A 6,000-nucleotide genomic window follows, 5' to 3' on the forward strand; every position below is an offset into this window, starting at 1 on the left:
GCCGAAGCATGGCGCACTCCTCGAGAGTGTGCTTGACGGGCCCCTGATGATAGGGGCACGGCTCCTTGAGCATCTTGTCGAAAAGGTTAGCACCTCCGGGGGGCTTCCGAGGGTTCTTGTACTCGGCGGCGGCGACAAGGTCCGCGTCGGCAGCGTCGCGTTTCGATTGCGACTTCTTCTTGCCCTTCTTCTTGGTGCCGCGCGGAGTAGACGCCTCGGGAGCCTCTTCCGATGGGCGGCCCTGGGGCTGCTTGTCCTTTCGGAAGATAGCCTCGACCGCCTCCTGGCCAGAGGCGAACTTGGTGGCGATGTCCATCAGCTCGCTCGCCCTGGTGGGGGTCTTGCGACCCAACTTACTCACCAGGTCGCGGCAGGTGGTGCCGGCAAGGAACGCGCCGATGACATCCGAGTCGGTGATGTTGGGCAGCTCGGTGCGCTGCTTCGAGAATCGCCGGATGTAGTCCCGGAGCGACTCTCCCGGCTGTTGCCGGCAGCTTCGAAGGTCCCAGGAATTCCCGGGGCGCACGTATGTGCCCTGGAAATTGCCGGAGAAGGCTTGGACCAAGTCGTCCCAGCTGGAGATCTGCCCCGGAGGCAGGTGCTCCAACCAGGCGCGAGCAGTGTCGGAGAGGAACAGGGGGAGGTTTCGGATGATGAGGTTGTCGTCGTCCGTTCCACCCAGTTGGTAGGCCAGGCGGTAGTCCGCGAGCCACAGTTCCGGTCTCGTTTCCCCCGAGTACTTCGTGATAGTAGCCGGGGGTCGGAACCGGGTTGGGAATGGCGCCCGTCGGATGGCCCGACTGAAGGCCTGCGGACCGGGTGGTTCGGGCGAGGGACTCCGATCCTCCCCGCTGTCGTAGCGCCCCCCACGCCTGGGGTGGTAGCCTCGGCGCACCCTTTCGTCGAGGTGGGCCCGACGGTCGCGTCGATGGTGCTCGTTGCTGAGGTGGCCCGGGGCCGCAGGCGCGGTGTTGCGCGTGCGCCCGGTGTAGACCGAGGCTTCCCGCATGAATCGGGAAGTCGCGGCATGAGGTTCTGAGGGATATCCCTGCCTTCGGGAGGCAGTGCTCTCAGCCCGTCGGGCTGCAGCGCCTTCCAGGAGATTCTTGAGCTCTCCCTGGATTCGCCGACCCTCGGTAGTTGATGGTTCCGGCATCGCGCGGAGGAGCATCGCTGCGGCTGCCAGGTTCTGACCAACCCCGCTGGATGCGGGCGGCGGCCTGACCCTGACATCGTTGGCGACGCGGTGCTGGAGACCTTGGGGCAGGTGACGTATTTCTCCGGCCGAGGGTTGGCCCGCCCATACCCGTCCGACGTCCCGACGGATCGGCTCAAGCGCTCCTGTTCCCTCGTTGAGCCTGGCCTGCGCCTCGCGGACTTGCTCGAGTTGTGGGTCGTGACCCCCCGCCGGAACGGGGACCACAGCTAGCTCCCGCGGGATGTCGGCACGAGGCGCCGGCCTAGGAAGATCACCGTCCTCCGGCATGCCGAGATGGTTGCCTTCGGAGGGATCCCCTAGCTCGATGTGGAAACATTCGCGGCTTGGGCCGCAGCCCTCGTCGTCAAGGCTGCGGCTACCGTCGGAACAGTCGGAGAGGCAGTAGTTACATGCGGTCATGAAGTCCCGCATGGCACTGGGGTTGCCAAGTCCAGAGAAATCCCAACAGATGCTGGGATCGTCATCTTCCTCGGACCCAGAGGGCCCGTAGGTCGAGACGTCCGTCAACCGGTCCCAAGGCAACCGCATATGAAACCCCAGTGGGGTTGCACTCGCCTCAATGAGAGCGCCCGCCAAAGCAAGGTTGCTAGGCGGGTTGAGGCCGAGTCGAAATGACGTAAGATGGGGATTAGTCAGTACCTTTTGGTCGACGAGGAGCGACGTAGTCGCATCGGGGACTGGTTGCACCGTCGTCCTAGGTACGAGGGCGACGTCCTGCAAGCTTTCCGCGAGCGCGCTGGCGTCGTCTTCTTGCTCGGGATCAGCGTGTCGCGGGGGGACGGCGCTTGCCTTCGTCTCGAACGCGAGGTCGACGCCCGGCGTGCCTTCCGTCGGGGCGTCGATTCGCTCGACGGCCGACGAAGCGCGGCCTCCCGCTTGGCCTTGGTTGCCCCGCCTCCTCCTCCGTTGGCGGGGGAGAGGACGGAGCGAGCTCGAATGTTGTTCTTCCACCATGCGGGGAAGATGTCGTCGATTCCGCCGCCGGCGGGCGGGTTGTCGGCCGCCATTGTCGTTGTCGCACGGCGGTGGAAGGAGTATCATGTCGTAGCTGCCGTCGAAGGACATGAACTCAAGACTCCCGAAACGGAGCACCATCCCGGGCCGGAGAGGTTGCTGGATACTGCCCATCTGGAGCTTGACGGGAAGCAGTTCGTCAGCACGCAGCAGGCCCCTACCTGGCGCGCCAACTGTCGGCGTTTCGAGACCGGGGGGTCCCTAAGCCGACGAGTGAGTGTGCTGCGTGCCCCAGCCCAGATGGGTCGAGCGCGTGGGCGAGCGCGAAGGGGGTAGAGGCGAGGTGGCCGGAGACGGGCGTGAGAGAGGTGGAAGTCCCGCGGCCTTCGTGTTCGTCCCGCGCCCAGGTCGGGTGCGCTTGCAGTAGGGGGGTTACAAGTGTCCACGCGGGTGAGGGAAGCGAGCGGCCCCAAGAGAGCGCCTGTCCCGTCCTCGGTCCCGCGCGGCCAACCTTCTCTAAGAAGGCCCTGGTCCTTCCTTTTATAGTCGTAAGGAGAGGATCCAGGTGTACAATGGGGGGTGTAGCAGAGTGCTACGTGTCTAGCGGAGGGAGAGCTAGCGCCCTAAGTACATGCCAATGTGGCAGCCGGAGAGATCTTGGCACCCTGCTGGTGTGATGTCGTGGCTGTCGGAGGAGCAACGGAGCTTGGCGGAAGGACAGCTGTCGGAGCGGTCGAGTCCTTGCTGACGTCCACCTGCTTCCGTAAGAGAGCTGAGAGCCGCCGCCGTCATAGAGCTTGGGAGGCGCCATCATTGCCTATCTGGCGGAGCTGGTCAGATGGGACACCGGTCTTGTTCTCTGCGGCCCGAGTCGGCTCGAGGTAGAGTGGTGATGGCGCTCCCTGTTGACGTGGCGGGCCCGCGCCCGAGGCCGGGCGACGTGGGGGCTCCTCCGAAGCTGGGGTCGAATCTGTCTTCCGTTGCCGAGGCCGAGCCCGAGCCCCTGGGTCGGGCGAGGTGGAAGTCGTTCGGCAGAGGCCAGGGCGGAGTCCGAGCCCTGGGGTCGGGCGAGGCGGAGTTCGTCGTCTTCTGGGGCCGAGCCCGAGTCCGAGCCCTGGGGTCGGGCGGAGCGGAGTTCGCCGTCTTCCGGGTCTTAACCCGAGTCCGAGCCCTGGGGTCGGGCGAAGCGGAGTTCGCCGTCTTCCGAGTCTTAGCCCGAGTCCGAGCCCTGGGGTCGGGCGGTGTGGAGTTCGCCGTCTTCCGGGTCTTAGCCCGAGTCCGAGCCCTGGGGTCGGGCGGAGCGGAGTTCGCCGTCTTCCGGGTCTTAGCCCGAGTCCGAGCCCTGGGGTCGGGCGGAGCGGAGTTCGTCGTCTTCCGGGTCTTAGCCCGAGTCCGAGCCCTGGGGTCGGGCGGAGCGGAGTTCCCTACGGCGCCCCTGGCGAGGCCTGACTGCCTGTCAGACTCACTCTGTCGAGTGGCGCTGCAGTCGTAGTGGCGCAGGCGGCGCTGTCCTTCTGTCAGACCGGTCAGTGGAGCGGCGGAGTGACGGCGGTCACTTCGGCTCTGCCGGGGGGCGCGCGTCAGGATAGTGGTGTCAGGCCACCTTTGCGTTAAATGCTCCTGCAACTTGGTCAGTCGGTGCGACGATTTAGTCAGGGTTGCTTCTTAGCGAAGCCAAGGCCTCGGGCGAGCCGGAGATGTGTCCGCCGTTAAAAGGGGGGCCTCGGGCGAGACGGAAGTACCTCGAGGTCGGCTGCCCGAGTCCGAGGCTAGGCTCGGGTGAAGCGTGATCGAGTCACTCGTATGGACTGATCCCTGACTTAATCGCACCCATCAGGCCTCTGCAGCTTTATGCTGATGGGGGTTACCAGCTGAGAATTAGGCGTCTTGAGGGTACCCCTAATTATGGTCCCCGACAGGTCTCACGACGGTGAGATCGCAGAAACCGGACTAGTGGGTAAAGTGTACCCCTCTGCGCAGAGTTCAAACCTATTCAAATAGTCTGTGTCCACAGGAATGGACGAGTCTGGTGTGGTATGACAATTAGTGTTTTGTTTTAAAAAAAAGAGGTGTGTTTGAGAAAAGTGGTTTTTAAAAGGTCCGGCGGTTGAGCCGTGAGCTATGGTGGACGGGAAGTCCAGTAGCTGTTTTTGAAAATGAAAACCAGTGGGAAACTGCTGAGATACCTGGATGGTTTAGCCCAGGGGATTTTGTTCTTATATTGAAAAACTTCCTGCTCCTTTGGGAGAGAATGCGCTTTGCAAAATACAAAATGTTTTACAAAACAACCCTGCATAAAATATTGCTGTTTCTGCAAATTATCCTGAGCTCCACATATTCCATGCATTATATCTGATTTCCCCATTCTGCGGGTGAAGGTGGGCTGCTGAGTACGTAAGTACTCACCCTTGCTTATTTGTTGTTTTTCAGAGAAGGTGATCGCTGATCGGGTAAGAGTTACACCTGTTCCCAACCTTGCCTGTGGCTGTTGGACCACTGATTTGCTTCGCTGCGTATATTGGGCTGCTTCAGCCCCACTCTGATGATATGTCCCGAGTTGTGGACCAACTCTTAAAGTTGATCGCCACCTTTATAGGTTTGTCTTGTTTAAGCAGATCTGTAATCATCTGATGTATAAATGTGTTTACTAGCCTCCTGGGACTAGTAATTGTATCACATTTGAGTCCCAGAGGATCTGGGGCGCTTCAGTCTTCAAGGACAAGGATGTGAATTCTATGGCCAATGCCCTTAAGTAATACACTGGAGAGGTAGTGAGCCCAACTCAAGTGTATAACCAACTGAGGAAATGGAGGTAGAAGTGATCTAGGGTGTGTAAGCTCAAGGACCTTAGTGGGGTTGTATGGGATAACGACACTAAAGCTATCTTGCTTGATCAAGAGCCCTACCTTGGTCACTGCAAGGTAGCATTATGATTTGTTGCCTATGTCTCCTTACCTTGTTGTTTTACTTCTCTATAACTCTGTGTTTTCCAATTACTTGATCAGGACTATACAAAAGATGCAGAGTTCCTAAATTGTCGTATTAGGTTCTACCCTAAGATAGAGGCTAGTTTTGGCCATGCTATGGCCACTGGCAAATTTGCACTCGGTTCTAGTGAAGCCTTAGGATAGAACCAACCTAATAGTGTTGTTGCCAAGGTTGAGGGACCTGCCTTCACCCTTATCTCTGAAGAGAGGGCACAAATTGATGTTGGAGAGGGCAGCAAGGCCACAAAGGTCCCCTCCACAGTTGTGGGTAGGAAGAGGAAGAGAGGGAACTTCAGTGAGGATGAGATGCTTATGTTGACCAACATGTCTGTTGCATTGAACAACGTAGCTAATGCTCTTAGAGAGACTAGACCTGGCCATCTAGATGCTAACCACTACCTGGTTGTGATGGAGATGCCTACTATTTTAAGGAGGCACTGATTGTTGCCTACACCTTCCTCCTGGACAACAAGGCTCAAGGCAGGGGATTTGTGAACATGAGTGATGGACATAGGAACCTTTGGCCTAGGAACTTCCTAGCCAAGCTAGAACTACTACATGTAGGTGCATTACATGTTGGTGTGCATGAATACTAGGGTGTTCTATGTTGAGATATATAGTTCCTCCACCCCCTCACCCACTCTCTCTTGTTTTAACTACAACTAGGAATAGTTTGTTGTAGACCTATTTATGCAATTTGGTTGTTTGGTTTACTCCCACACCAGTCCTTTTGGTCCAATTTATTACCTGGGAGGGTGGCTAACGATAGGTAACATTTGGGTAGCATGGACACCATTTCATCGCTAAGCTGTTGGGCTAAAAATGTTATTGTAAGGCACT

General features: G+C 58.6%; 1 pseudogene; it reads left to right on the forward strand.

Moving 5' to 3' along the window:
- The window catches only part of LOC118473045 (uncharacterized), a 28,720-nt pseudogene extending 22,964 nt beyond the window's left edge, over positions 1–5,756 (forward strand).
- The last annotated feature ends 244 nt before the right edge of the window (positions 5,757–6,000 follow it).

Source organism: Zea mays, chromosome 7, assembly GCF_902167145.1.
Source record: "Zea mays cultivar B73 chromosome 7, Zm-B73-REFERENCE-NAM-5.0, whole genome shotgun sequence".
Classification (NCBI taxonomy): domain Eukaryota; kingdom Viridiplantae; phylum Streptophyta; class Magnoliopsida; order Poales; family Poaceae; genus Zea; species Zea mays.